General features: G+C 35.5%; 1 pseudogene; it reads right to left on the minus strand.

Moving 5' to 3' along the window:
• LOC149181289 (uncharacterized) overlaps positions 1–14,621 on the minus strand; it is a 35,149-nt pseudogene extending 20,528 nt beyond the window's left edge.
• Between the last annotated feature and the right edge of the window lie 1,722 nt (positions 14,622–16,343).

The following is a 16,343-nucleotide window of genomic DNA, read 5'->3' on the forward strand; positions in this document are numbered from 1 at the left end:
GCTATGTTTTGCGCATCAACTGATCTTGGTTATGCAATGTTTCTCTTGACATATTCCAACAATTTGTTGTCATCAAGCATCGCCTCCATGTGTTTCTTCCATGAAATGAAATTCGAGTTGCTTTCCAATGAATACTCTAATCTCAACCCGTTGAAGGTCATAATCCCAACTATGAAGAGATCCTGGTACAATGAAGCTACAAATTTGAACCTCTTGAGGAACAACTTCGAAATTATTGTTCTAATGTGAATCCAACTCTAATACCATGTAGAAATATGATGTAGAATTGCAACTGATCAAGAAATTTTAATCTAAATCAAGAGACACAATTATACTCTACTGCTCTGTGGAAATTAATTCACAATTTAGAAGAACAATCTCAGACATGCAATAAGAAATAACACACATGCACAATGTTTTTCTAGGGAAAAGCAACTACTAAAAACCCCTTAATTATGCTTGCATTAAACATATGAATAGAGAATGCATTACAATTTCTAGCTCACTTTGAGCTCAACCTATAAGTGAATAACTTATCTCTCTCCTCAATGAGAAGCTTACACAAACTTAGTCAATTTCTACTTCTACTTGAGCCTTTATTTCCTTACACAAATCTTGAGGAATTAGCCCCTATTCTATAGTAATTTTCCTCAAATTGATTGCACAATTTCCAAGGTTGGATCATTGATTGCATGCAACACATGTACACTCAAGACTAGTCTACAATTGATGCTACACTGCCTTGGAATCTCCACCATGACTGGGGAACACAAATTCTTTGCATGCACTAGCTATTTTGAGGTAATTGGTCAGTTAACTAGATGATCACTAAGTTAGAATGTTGTCCCACTACACAACTAACCTCCAACTAGTTCTATCAACAATTAGAACTAGTTAACTAAATAAAACTGGAAATAACTTAACCTTGATTGCTACAAATTAGCAATCACACATGCTTCACTGAACTCCAAGCCCTCTGACTCAAATTTATTGAGCTAACCGAGTGAAAAGAACCATGTCACCTCAGTTAAATTCCTCCAAGTTGTTTGTTGATATGGAAATTCGAATTTTCTCAATTTTACCAAGGCCAAGTCAAATTGAGACTTTCTTTCAACACTTCTCAACAAATGTTATATATTTATTACTAGAAAAAAATTCACTTGGATCTTTAAGGGAGAACTTCCAATAGAGGAAATCCCCAACTACAAGTAACTTCACATGAAGCCTTATGTTACATTTCTTTATCCTCATCTTTAGAGAGAGAAATTTCTAATTTAAATTGGTAAGAGCTGCTACAAATATTAAATTTAAATTGCTTGAAAGTCTCATAAATTTAATAATAAATTAAATATTATAAAAATATATATATATTTTTTAAGTTATAGTAAATCCAAATTAATTGCATTGTGGCATTCTACACTTCAATATGGGAGAGATGATGTCACGTAACATTACATTGAAAAGTAGTAAAATAATAATCTCCATTAACAAATTAAAAATAATAATAACAAAAGAAATTATTGTCGGCCATAATTACAATACTTCAATTTACACCTTAATCTTATATAATTTTATACAAATATATAAAGTAAAGAAAGTAAAAAAAATAGTTTTTATTATGAGGAATAAATGTAATGAGTAAAAAAACTATAATTTATTTCTTACTCGAAAGGAGGAAATGTAATTTTTTCACTTGACAAGAAATGTATTATTAATATTACTTCATATGTAATTCATTATATGTTTCATTTACATGTGATATTTAAAACAAAAAATATTTTACTCACAACCATAAGTAAAATATTTCAATGTCCATATTAAATAACATAATTTTATAGTTAATTTATGTAGAGAAAAGTAAAGTAATTTAATTTGTTTTTTTTCTTCTTTTTTTTCACTTTAGTGAGAAAGATTGAGAGATTTCTTATTCCATTAATAATTGCTTTCTAATTCAATGTATGAGGGATATTTGTAAATTTTTCAATGTTAAATATGGATTTGATATGTAATATTTTAGAAAATATTAATAATAAATCTAATTAAATGTATACATACAGGAAAAAATTATGAGGGGGCATATTTTAACATTTTAAAGTGGAGAACATGATTTATATATAAAATATTTCAATTTCAACTACATATATATTATACCAGCTTAGATCCATCTTAACTTTGGATCTACTAAGTGTCTAGATGGATCAAATCTATTTTCACTCTAAAAGATGTTTGCATCTCCAGAGATTTGATCCCCTCAGTGTTTGGTAGATAAAGAGTTAAGATGGATCTAGGCGGCGGGTTATAACAAATTATGACTTCAGTTTTTTAATTTAACAATAGATTGAATTTTATAAACCAATATTGAATTAGTTGAATTGTATTTTTGAATAAATTATTATTAATAATATTTTATAGTAAGAATTGAATGAGTTACACAGTTTCATGTTATTAAGAACTAACTAAATTATTTTACCTTTAATTATTTTTTCCCTATGAGTATTGAAATAAATTACTAATTAAGTTAGATTGAATATAAATGAATTATCTAAGCGATAGAAAATTATTTATCGTAATTTTACAATCATAGTTTCAAGCATACTAAACTTGGTCATTTATAAAAATATCTTTGCATTTTTTTAAATTAAGTCGTTTTGCATGCAATTTTACATATAAAAGTTTGATATAAGTTCACCAATACATAATCTATAATAAATATTATTTCATAAAAGTAAACATCATGATGATAACCATCTAACAATCATAAACATCATCTAAGATACACATTTGAATTCACTACCATCATCTAATTATATACACCTCTAGAACATATAAATGTCATTAGCTAGGACACAAATATAACAATCTAATAGGGCATCATCATTGTGATCACATATAAAAAAACACAAACATTGTAATCTAATATCATCACCACACACATCCTCAAATTAATATAAATTATCACATACACATCTATCTGCAAGCACATTAAATGAACATATTTAACATGACCTAACAATATAGACATCAACACCAACATATAAATTAAGTACATAAACATGACAAAAAAATGCACCATATATATATATATATATATATATATATATATATATATATATACACACACACACACATACAAACAAGTCAAATAACTTGTTAGATGATCCAAAAATACAATTTTATCATAGGTTATAAAGTTAGAATAAAATAATTATTAATTTAAGATATTAAATTAATAATTATTAATCTAGAATGTTTAATTATTTAATGGAGACTTTTAGAATTAGCATATTGTTGTAACTAGATATGACTCTCCAAATGTGTCGTATCTTAGGCTCTATTTTAGGAGATTAGTTAGCTAGTTGGTTTGAATAGCATTTATTGTAAATGGACACTTGTTATTTAATAAGTGATCCATAATTAGAGGTAGTTAGGACATGGAGCTTATATATAGCTCATTGCAAGAGTGTTTGTGTGGTTCGGGTGTAAACTCTTGCAAAATCAATTATGTAATTATTTTTTCTGATTAATAAAATTATGTGTCTGAGGACACTTCTGCCATTATTGTGGTATCAGAGCTCCAGTAATGCTGCAGTGGATGTGAGGAGGAGATTCCAGCTCTACAAGTTTTTGGAAAAACTCCATTGAATTAATCAGCGAATGATTGGTATGGAAATTGTCCAGTTCTTTTGAAAGAAAATAAATTTTATTATTGTTTTTAGATTTTTAAATCTGAAATTTTTTTTTTTTGTTATTAAAAAAATCTGCCTCTGCTGATGCCTCCGAAGTAGTGTTCTAAACCATTAGAACCCAACACATTAGAAACAATGTATCCCAACCCAGCAGGCAAAATATGAAGTTGATAGCAAATAAATCTAGCTAACAACATGCTCTAGCAGCTCTTCTAGAGTAGACTCCTCAAGTGTCGCGCCAAGCAACTGGCATGTAATCTTTCGACCACCATTCAGTTGCTGCTTCACAACTTCTGCCATTTCTGTTGTAAAGATTTGGGAGAGAGGCACACCAGTAAATGAAATTACATGATAAATGATAAGGGCTTGTAATTGATCGGAAGATATACTAAGCCTTTCCAAATCATGTTTAGAGATGTACACTCCTTGCGCAAACAGCTTCTACTCCAACAAAAATCTCATCTATAATCCACCGGAGCCTTCATGTATTAGAGGAAAAGTAAAGAGACTTTACCTGGTAGAGAGAACTGTATCTAAGTGCAGGAAATGTACTTGAAAGGTACATATGCTTTGGGCCTTGTTTAAACACGAATGGAAATTTCCTGAATAAGGGCTGCAACAGTATAATTTAAGGGAGAATGAGTTTGGAAAAGCTGGGATTCGTACCTTGGAGACTTTGTTATTTCTCCAATGTAATTTGGCATTGAAAGCTAGATGATAGAATTTTGGTATGCACGTTAGCCATTATTCTGGCGAATGAGGACAAGCATTTTTATCCTGTAAATGATGGTAGATACGGCCTGAACGACTTGAGAGTTATTATATTGAAAGTTGCCATTGCCAACGTAAAGCCAACATAGCGAGCCATCGTGAGAGCCATCCAACCTGCACGAGAGCCAACCAGCCAGTGTGAGAGCTAGCCAGCCAGCATCAGCGAGTCAAGAATTACCCTAAAGGACAAGTAAAAAAAAAATCCAACGTTTGACAGTGTTTGTTTTTAAGTAATTTTAAAGGTGAATCCGAAAAGTGAAAAGTTTTTGTTGGAGAGATAAGGAATATTTTTTTTATTTTGTAAATTTTTGGAGAGATAAGGCATATTTTATTTTGGAGAGATATGGTGAGTTTTTGTATTTTGGGAATTTATTGTTTGTAAAAATTATTTTTGGAGTAATAAGGGGATATTATCTTTAATTTTTCTTTGGAGAGATAAGTATGATATTGTAGCTCAAAGTAATTTTACTTTGAGGGGGGGTAATTTCTTTTTTTTACCATAATGTGCAAAAGCACCATTGTAAAAAGTCAAATTTTGAAAGTTGCCTTGTAAAAATTTGAGAAATTGACTAGAGCCAAGTGCAAAGCTCAGTCAATTTTCTCCTGTTTTGACGACTATTCGAGGGTCAAGGCCAAGCCCCGATAGATCGTGTTTTTTTTGTGTGGTGTGTTGTGTTGACTATCTTGTCATTTCTGTTCTGATTCTTGGTGCGACGCTTCAACGCTAAAATGTCTAAGTTGATTAATTTGTTTTCTGATTCCGACAAAATTGAAGGCACCAAATCTTATAAAACATGGCATCGTCTCATCGAAAGCACACTCATTTACAATGAATTATGGCAGGGAATATGTAATGGAGATGTTAAGCCGAATAAACCCGCAGATGCAGCTGCACTAGCAAAATGGGAAATCAAGAATGCTAAAGCCTTAGCTCTTATTAAATCGTCTATGAATGATGAAATGTATGTCCATATATAAAATGCTATATATGCATGGTCTGCCTTGAAAACTTTTAAAGACCTCTTTGATACACAGCCTGAATCAAAGAAAGTTGATCTACAATTAAAATTGTTGCAACAAAAATTAACTGAAGGCAGTGATGTTCTTGAGTATATCTCAAGACTTAAAAATATTAAGCAAGAAATTATTAATGCTGGTTTTCCCGCAATTGATGATAGCTTTATGGTCACAATTGTAATTGTTGGGTTTCCTTCTTCCTATACGCATTTTCTGGAGACTCTACAAGTAACTGGGAAATTAGAGAAACTAAAGTTTGATGAACTCTGTGAAATGTTAACTCGACATGATAAAACTTTTGGGAAGAAGAAGAAAGTTGGTGAAGATGTTTTTCTCATAGAGGCCAGCACTAGTAAGTCATCAGCCGATAGTTCTCGAGGCAGAGGCAGATGGAATCAGAATCAAGCACCACATAATCGAGGTCGAAGCCAAAGCCGAGGAAGCAATTTTAACAGAGGAGGAAGAAATAATTTTCAAGGTAGAGGAAACAACCAAGGAAGAGGCAATTTTCAAGGACAAGGATATAATAATCAAGGTAGAGGACAATCTCAAAATAGAAGTCAAAGCAGAGGCAGAGGACAATCTACACGAAGAGGAAGAGGCTTAAGTCAAATTGTGTGTCGAAGATGTAACAAAGTTGGCCATTATGCTGAAGATTGTCGAACATCACTTGATAAAATTCCCAAGTTTCAGCAACATTCAGCACAATTTGCAAATGATCAAGATGAAGATAACTCAGAATATGTTTTTACTTCCTCACCAGCATCACAACTTTCATCCCATCTTAGAAGTGACTATGAAGATCCCTGGATCTTGGATTCCGGGGCAACTCAGCACATGATTTGTCGACGTGATTTTTTCTAGAATTTTCAAGATTGCCAACTTAATTCCATTTTTCTTGCTGATGATAGAAAACATACTCCTTATGGAAAAGGAGTAGTAAAAGTTTTTCTCCTTGGCATTGGAGAAAAAATGATTTCCAATGTATGGTATGTACCCAGTTTCAAGAAAAATTTGCTCTCTTTATTCACGATTCGACAAGCAGGACATCAGGTGATTATGGAAGATGGTTTAGTGAAGATTAATTCAGTGAAACAGAACTTGAAAATAGTCATGACAGGTTATGAAGATGGAAAACTGTTACGGATGAAAGGGACAGTTATTCCAAGGCATTCTGATTTTGCAGGGGCAGTGACTACAGGTATTTCACCTATAAGATTATGGCATGTAAGATATGGACATTCGAATTTTGAGAGTCTTTCTCAATTGCAGAAACAAGGAATGGTTAAAGGACTTCCCACATTCAAAAGGGAAAATGCAAATGTGAAGCTTGCATTTATGGCAAACAAAATCGAGAAAGTTTTCCAACAAGTTCATGGCGTGCAAACAGGCGGCTACAACTAGTTCACAGTGATGTTTGTGGTCCACTACAAACTTCATTTGGTGGTTGCAAATATTTCTTACTATTCATTGATGATTTCAGCAGAATGACTTGGGTTTACTTCTTGAAGAACAAGTCAGAAGCATTTGATAAGTTTAAAATTTTTCGCCAACTTGTTGAAAATGAAGTCAAAGAAAAGATAGGTACTCTCAGGATAGATAATGGGGGAGAATTCACTTCAAATGAATTCAAAACTTATTACAGTGAAATTGGCATCAGACGACATCTTACTAATGTTTACACTCCACAGCAAAATGGAGTAGTCGAAAGAATGAATCGCACTTTGTTAGGCATGGCGAGATCCATGTTAACTTTCAAAAGGTTAAGTCCAACATATTGGGCAGAAGCAATCCATACAGCTGTCTACTTAAGAAACAGATCTCCAACTACTTCTTTAAACGGAATCACACCTTATGAAGCTTGGTTTGGTTTCAAACCTCGAGTTAAACATCTCAGAGTTTTTGGGTCAGTGTGTTATGCCTTAGTTCCGAAAGAAAAACGAACTAAGCTTGACTCAAGAAGTTTAAAATGCATAATGATTGGCTATTCTGATGAGAAGAAAGGGTATCGTCTTTTGACCAATGGAAAATTCATTGTGAGCAGGGATGTCATTTTTGATGAAACAGAGAGTAAGAGTGCTGAAGAAATTGAAAATCTTCTTCACAAGTTAGAAACTAAAGGAAGTAAAAGAAATGGAAAAATGCAAAGTCAACCAACTTCACCAAATTGGTATGAACTTGATTTTCCTTCCTCTGAAGATGAGTCATCAAGTCCATCTGCATCAACAACATCATCTGGGTCTTCTAGCAGTTCATCTGCATCTCCAAGCAGCAGCAGTTCTTCTGACAGTGATTCTCCACATTCTTCACCTGAACGACGAACATCAGTTTATTTTAATCCTCTTTACAATGATGGGGACTTTACAGAAGCACAAAAAAGTGAGCACCAACTTCCGAAATGGGCAGTTCAACTTTTGAAAGATGTAAAGCCTGATGAACAGAATAAAACTGGCACCAGAAGGGCACATAGAAGTGAAGGCAATTTTTCCTTGATAGCAAATGATTTTACTGAACCTTCCACATACAAAGGAGCAGTAAAACATAAAGAATGGCAACAGGCTATGGTTGAAGAATATCAAGTAGTAATTGATAACAACACTTGGAAACTTGTTGATTGTCCAGCAAATGTTAAACCCATAGGATGTAAATGGGTTTACAGAATTAAGTATAATCAGAAGGGTGAACTTGAAAAGTATAAAGCACGACTTGTCGCAAAGGGTTTTGTGCAGCATGAAGGCATTGATTATGAAGAAACTTTTGCTCCAACAGCTAAATGGAACACCATCCGATTAACACTTGCATTAGCCGCTCAAAAAAGATGGAAAGTTCATCAAATGGATGTGAAAAGTGCTTTTCTCAATGGGGATTTACAGGAGGAAGTGTATATGACCCAACCACCAGGTTTTGAAGTTGAAGGACAAGAACATAAAGTCTGCAAATTGATCAAGGCTTTATATGGATTAAAACAAGCTCCCCGAGCTTGGTATGCAAAGATGGATGAATACCTTAAGAAAGTTGGTTTTCAACGAAGTGAATCTGATGATACTTTGTATGTGCGACAACAGGGAAAATATCTGGTAATTCTTGTTATGTATGTAGATGATTTGATCATTACTGGCAACCATGATGATCATATTGCATAGGTGAAAAAGGAATTACATGCAGGTTTTAAGATGATATATTTGGGATTACTTCACTACTATCTTGGAGTTGAAGTCTTCCAACGTCCACATCATATTTTCATTTCTCAGAATAAGTATGCAGCAGAGGTTCTTCAGCGATTTGGCATGCAAGATTGCAAGCCCGTTCTCACCCCCATGGAGCAAAACTTGAAACTTTCTAAATTTGATGGAAAAGGTGGACAGTACAACTTACAGACAGTTGATTGGCAGCTTGATTTATTTGACAAATACTCGTCCTGATCTATCTTATGCAGTCAGTATTCTTTCACGTTTTATGCAGGAACCACGAGACAGCCACTGGAATGCAGCCAAAAGAGTTCTTCGATATATCCAAGGAACAAAAGATTTTGGTCTTCTTTACACAGAGACTAAAAATTTTGTACTTGGTGGATATTTTGATGCCGACTTTGCTGGGAGTATTGATGATCGAGCATCAACATCAAGTTATTTAATGAACATGGGATCAGCAGCAGTATCTTGGAGTTATAAGAAACAAGCTACAGTGGCCACTTCTTCAGCAGAAGCAGAGTACATTTCAGCATGGGAAGCAGCAGGTGAAATTGTTTGGTTGCGCCGAATTTTGCAGGACTTGGGCATTTCTCAGGCAGAAGCTACATCGTTATTCATTGACAGCCAGTCAGCCATCAAACTTGCCAAGAACCCAGTTTTTCATTCAAAGACAAATCATGTGAACACCAAGTATCATCATATCAGATCTCTCATTGCCAAAGATGTTCTCAAGCTAGTTTATTGTCCTTCCAAAGATCAGATCTCCGACATTTTCACGAAACCGCTTGGCCAAATAAAATTTACTAAGTTCAGGGATGAACTTGGTATCTGCTGTAATGTATCTTTGGATCATAGGGGGGAATGTTAGATGATCCAAAAATACAATTTTATCATAGGTTATAAAATTAGAATAAAATAATTATAAATTTAAGATATTAAATTAATAATTATTATTCTAGAATGTTTAATTATTTAATGGAGACTTTTAGAATTAGCATATTGTTGTAACTAGATATGACTCTCCAAATGTGTCGTATCTTAGGCTCTATTTTAGGAGATTAGTTAGCTAGTTGGTTTGAATAGCATTTATTGTAAATGGACACTTGTTATTTAATAAGTGATCCATAGTTAGAGGTAGTTAGGACATGGAGCTTATATATAGCTCATTGCAAGAGTGTTTGTGTGGTTCGGGTGTAAACTCTTGCAAAATCAATTATGTAATTATTTTTTCTGATTAACAAAATTATGTGTCTGAGGACACTTCTGCCATTATAACTACATCAAGTAAAATAGGTGCAATCAAATATTCAATAAAATAGACGTAGTGCCAACCTGGTATGCAGCAGAAGATGATAGATGGTCAACTACTGCATGATCAATGTTTGTTGAACTCAACTGAGGTGGAGGAGGGGGGGCTATTCTGTTGTAGAAGATAATGGATGGTCAACTACTGCACCCTCAAAGTGGTATAGAAAACTCTGAGGTGGAGGAGGAGGTGGTTTGTCTACTCTATTAGGAGAAACATAAGGCACATCCTCTAGCTTTGGCATCTCATCACCAGACAACTAACGAGGAGGTGTACTACCAGAAGGATCACCGAAACCCTGACGGTCATGATCTAATGGGGTGGTACTACCAAAATATCATTATCATCACCTTCATCATCATGATCAGGATCATGATCATAACCACCCTCACCTGATGTATATTTTGTTGTATGATGTCAGCCTACATCCCTTATCACTGCTAGTGCCCTACTAGCTCTAGTGACATGTTGCATAAGAGACATCATCTCGTGTGGACGGTCCCTGTAGAGATCCACAAGCATTGGATTCATGTTCATATCCCGAGGCCTTGTAGGGAAAAATCCCTCCTGAACCAAAACTTTGACTAATCTGTTGCATTAGTCTATCTAAAATCGCAAACCAATGTTACAACCCTGGATGTCCATGCCCTCCTAAGGATATGCCTCACCCTCTTGGAGTTCACCTATCTCCTCATCTCCTCCATCTGGAAATGGGGGAGGAGGCATGTCCCCATCAAATGAGCCAATGTCTACAAAATATATAATACACAAAAATAATTAGACAATTTCATTAAAAAAATTAATAAAATAACTTAAAGAATGTGCTAGAATAATTTTTTTCCTAATTCATTAAAAGAAGAAAATGAAACTAAATTAATTTAAGGAAAACACTAATATTACCTTTATCATCTAAAGACTCATTTATTGTGAAGAGGATACTGGGACACCCTCTCCAATCAATCCCCGCATAAGCAAACACCATTGTGACAAAAGGATGGTCATCCTCACTAGCCAGTAGCACTAGTGCCTCGGGAGAAATCCTAGACAAATACTCCGTCAGGCCCTCTTGGGCATCATCTACCCCCACATGTGCATCTGAAGCTTAGTGATCGACATAGGAGGGAGGCGGTCAAATGTAGGTCTTGTCTTTGGAAACCTCTCAAAAAATAAACAAAAAATCTTGAAAGTGAAAGGGAAGGTCTCCCTCCCATGTCTTAATGCACGTCATCTATCTAAAGTCATGCAAACTGCCTCAAAAAATGTAAGACCATCCGAGCAACATGGCACATGAATCAAAGAATCAACATAATAAAAAAGACAGAAACTAATACATTGTCCATCACTACTAGAGTGTGCAATGGCGGTGACTAATAACGAGAGGCACCTAACCTCCTTTATAGAAAAAGAAGAAATTCGTAGTTGTCCACCACAGACCTAAAAATGACAACCTGCATGAGGATTGACATATCTCTAAGTGTAGGCAAGATGACTCTCAGTTTCAATCCATGGGGGACATTAGGGAACTAGAGAAAATCCTACCCTCTCCTAGATAGATCAGTGATAAAGTATATATCCTCCTCAGTGGGTCTATACCATGCCCTATGACCGACACAGAAATCTTGCTTATGGGCACTCCATCGGTGGATCAGATGCGCCAATAAGATAGAGTGTGCCTTCAGGGATGTAGCCTCCTCGTAGTACTTGAGGAGGCCTACATTCCTCAAAAGCACTCAGGTCACTACAATAATAGGGTGAGGGTATAAATACATCAACCTCATACATAAAATATAATTTTTTTTATTAAATGAAACATGTATTTATAAATATGGAAACATAACTTTCAATTAAAAAAAAAAATCATCTGTGCACTCAAAGCACAATCATGCACCAATGTCGATGTGCTTTCAACTATAACTGCACCGATATCAGTGCACACATAAGTATGATGCAACATTGTTGGTTCACAAATTTAGATTTTAATAGCGGTATGGTACGCTTGTGCACTGGTGCACATGTATAACATTTTCACACCAGTATGGAGCGTTCAGGTTATCAAACGCATAGAGCTATAACTATGTTTTTAAATATTATTTTTGTGGTGAATTTGGTAAATATAAATGCATTGGGTGTGATGCATTGACATACAATCTGTCAAAACTTTCCCGATGCATTTGCTTTTACAAAACGCATTGCAACAACAGTGGTATGTTATGTTCACGCACCGAAATGCAGTGCACCCTGTAAATTTACAGGGCACACCACTATTGGTGCGCGCCGAACACATCGAGTGCATCGCAAACTTAAAAAATAAATAAATAAATAAATAAAATTAAAATTAAAAAAAATTGGAAACTCAAATAGTGACCATGGTACGGAAGGATAGTGAACAAGAGAAGCATCAATGTCAGAGTGCTTGCATGTGGCAAGAGTTTCACCGGTGCTTCAGAGCTCTCCCACACTGTAGATGGAAAAAAATGAAAATTATGGTCAGGATGGTTTTTTTATTTAACCCTCCAATGGTACGTTTCCCTAACCGCACTGGTACGAGATACATCCGAAAGCACCACATTTTTTTAATTAAAAAATATCACGATGTTTTTCTCGAGACATGTTGGAACGTTTATATACAGGTATTGCATCGGTGTTGTGTTTTTACTATAGCACCACTCTTTTTTTAGAAATTAAAAACTGCCTAGCGGTGCACTTTAGAAGATGCCCCACGGAGTTTTGATAATTTTACCGCATCAGAGCATCATTGGAAAATAGCACTGCATTTTTTTGAAATTTAAAACTACAGCGGTGCTCCTTAATGTTATGCACCGGGACATTTGACTATATGAAGGACACTGGTGATATTGACTATTCAAGCACTAGTGCGTTGTGGTATTTAGCACACCATGTTTTTTTTTTTTTTTTTTTATAAAAATAAATTTCCATAGTGCACCATGTTATATGAAACACTAGTGCTTGTATGGATAGTAAAGCACCGGTGTGTTTGTATATTTTAGACGCATCATCCAAAAACCATCTACTAAAACATTCGTCTGCCCACTTCCGCTAGTGACCTCCACTACAAACATATTTTTGGGCTATTTTTATAGGGGCCTTCGCAAAAACCTCTGCTAGAAGGCTTTTTCCTTGTAATAACACCACACAGTAATCATCCTTCATTTATCAGTGACGAGGAAAAATGTGGTCTCGTACTAATTCCCTATTCATTGATGGATGAGGAACATAAAAACCTACGTCCACGCCATTTATCTATTGACCAAGAGACTAGAACAGAAAAGAACAGTTACAAACTAGTTGATGGTCAAAGAGAGGTTGATTCCGCCTCTGGAATCCCTCAAAAAGGAGATATATATAGTAAATAAATTATAAATTTCCATACCATAACAACATAATGAGTCCATATTGGCACTGAGAAAAAAAATATCCAAGTGGAGGATCTATCATGTCAACCTTGCTTGTTGGTTCAAAAACACATCTGAAATTTGCTTTTCAGTCATTACCACCCCTTCCAAAAGCATTTTCAATAGTTGTGTATCTCCACTTGAACCTTAGGAGGGTGTATCTTACAAGATATTTCTTTAGCAACAAATTATGATCTTAACAAGTTATCAACAACATCTAGGAGGCTCTTAGTAAAGCTTTGTGTTGCAGACTCTTTTGTTCTTTCTACCTTATGTCATACCCTATCCATGGAATTCTATACATCTGCATAACTCAAAGAACCTTCTCTTGCATCACCTTAATATCATTGTGTTTTTTCTTTAATAAATCCTCTTTCTCCTAAACAAGTTTAATTAAATCCTTTGTTGATTTTTTTTCCTCTTCATCTAACAATATTTCCAATTCTTAGTTTGACTCTTTTATTTTTGTCGTCTTCTTAAGCTTCTCTTGATTTTGACTAATGGGCTTAACAATTTCCTCACCTTTACTATCAATTGTAACCTCCATATATCAAAATGGATTTGATTCCTTCTATGTTTGTGTAGTCTTCTTAGGCTCCTCCAAATTTTGAATGATAGGCTCAACAATTTCCTTGCCTTTACTAGCCATTGTACCCTCCACAAGTGAAACCAAATTTTTATCCTTCTATGATACTTCAAATGATGCAACAGAGGAGAAAAGAGATGACTTGGGAGTTTAAAATATAGAACCAGGTTGAGAAAATAATTGCATTTTTTTTACTCACACTCCACTTCTGTGGTGACAAAATGATATTATGTACTCTTTGGCATCTTCGCAAGACCAAAAGAGCAGTGGGGACTATAGAACCCCTATATTGAACAAAACATTTTTGTAAAAACCTCGTTATAGATATGGAAATTTTCGTGCCACCAAAGTTATATTCTTAAAGAAAGTAAAAGGATTAGTTTCCTCGGTATGAAGCCTTTTGTCACAACTATAGAACCCTAAATCGCTCCTTTTCCTATTGTTAATTGTACAACTATTATGGAAATTTAGAATTAATGCATCTAGCCTAAGAGTCGAACCACAAAATTATACTATAGGCTTTCAAGTTATTTTATACATACAATGAATCGAAAATATTGGAACACACAACGAAATCCCAGTGTTGATGAAAATCACAGTTCCACCTGGTTTTTTGAGAGTGCAATCCAAGGGCTCACTAAATTCCGCCATATATATGTAGGGCCTCCCCCTCCTCCCATTGATGTCACAAGGGGGAGACCCCACTAAAATCCCAACTATTAACATGGCACCACCCATCTGATGGTCCTGATCATGGCGGGACCTCCCTGGAATAATCTAACGAGGCAGAGGAGTTTCCCAAAAAATTATGGAAATTCTGGTCATATTTAGAGAAAATCCGGCAAGGATTTTTCTAAATCCAAGTTATAGTTGTTAAACTTCAAAATTTTAGGTGTCTTATATGTCATAGAAATTTTTGGGCACTGCAACCCCAATCATATATGTCCATAAACCAAGGGCTTCTGAGTCCCTAAAAGTTTTGTTTCATGCCCTAAAGGAACAAGGTCAGCTGATTACATCATCTCCCAAAAGTTCTCCACAGAAAACTGCTCAGAACTAGTCAAAACTAGACCATATAGGTTGCTCAGTGCTAAGGGTGTGATGCATCTCACCTGCCCAGTGTAAAAGGTGTGATGCATACTGGAAAGCCCTTCTGTAGTGTGCGATGGGCGGGAATGGACAAATGGCAGAGACAGTTTGCGAGGTGGATGATCATGGAATCTTCCAGAAACTTCTCCTGTGACACTTACCTCTCTGAATTCACCCAGGGATGAGTGAGAGATCATTAATCTCCAAGTAGAATCAAGAAATATCAGAGAGAAGACACTAATCAAAATCCTAGAAGCTGACTCACCTCCCTGCAATCATCTATATATGGATCCCTCATCCCAGAGATCTAGAGGCTGGAATTTGGTATCTTGTAAGGAAGTGTTGTTGGTTTCCTGGCGGAATATCATAGTGTTGGGTGATCTAAGCTTTTCATGAGGTGAAGAAGGGCTTTCATGCTGAGAGGATGACGTTGGGTCAGATCAATGGGTTGTAATCCTCTCTTCTAATCTTCACATCAATAAATCTATTCAAGTTTTCCTCCACATTCTTGTATGTCTGATAGTATATGCATTTGTGTGGTCAATATATATCTGGTCCTATATTGCTTATGATTGTAGATCTCTGCACTTTGAAGGTATTACGCTGCTTTGAATTTACAGGTACTCTTTGAAGCGGAGTGGTCAAGGGAGAAGCGGCAAAGACCTGTCGGTGAGGAGAAGGAACAAGCAAAGAACCGAGCGAAAGATCGAGGTTGGTATTCTTTGATCCTCTCCTATCTACTTCTCATAAAGGAAAACGAAAGTAACTTTAATCTGTTTGTTTCTAAGATAGCTACCCATCTTAGTGGGACTAGCAGCTCTGCATAGACACTATATTTCCCGATAACAAAATGGAAACTCCGTTGGGGAGTGAATAGATTGTTTGCTTGTCTATACTTATTTTCTTTATAAACTTACAGACGGAGCCTGAATTTAAGGCAGCTAGCCTTCGAACTACATTTGCTATGCAAGTGCAAAGTAGATCAACGTTGCTTCAGTCTATCTCTGGGTTTTGTTTATTAACTGAACAATTGATTTGCAAACACCCTAATTGCCCTAGTGGTGGCTCTAGTAACCTCATTAGATCAGCCCCTGTGATTTCTATTTACTGACTATCATTAGCTCGGCCTAAATCCCTGAACTAAGTTGCAAACTGTGACCAAGAACCAAGTTGAAGTCTCGTCCCTGGACCATCACACTTTTTCCTCTTGGGAATCTAGATGCATCGCACCTCCCATGTGCAGTAGGTGCGCTGCATCGCACTTTCCCTGTGTTGCAGGTGCGT

The sequence above is a fragment of the Pinus tabuliformis genome, chromosome 3_2 (genome assembly GCF_031772625.1).
Source record: "Pinus tabuliformis cultivar Carrire ecotype Pingquan chromosome 3_2, CPIR1, whole genome shotgun sequence".
Classification (NCBI taxonomy): domain Eukaryota; kingdom Viridiplantae; phylum Streptophyta; class Pinopsida; order Pinales; family Pinaceae; genus Pinus; species Pinus tabuliformis.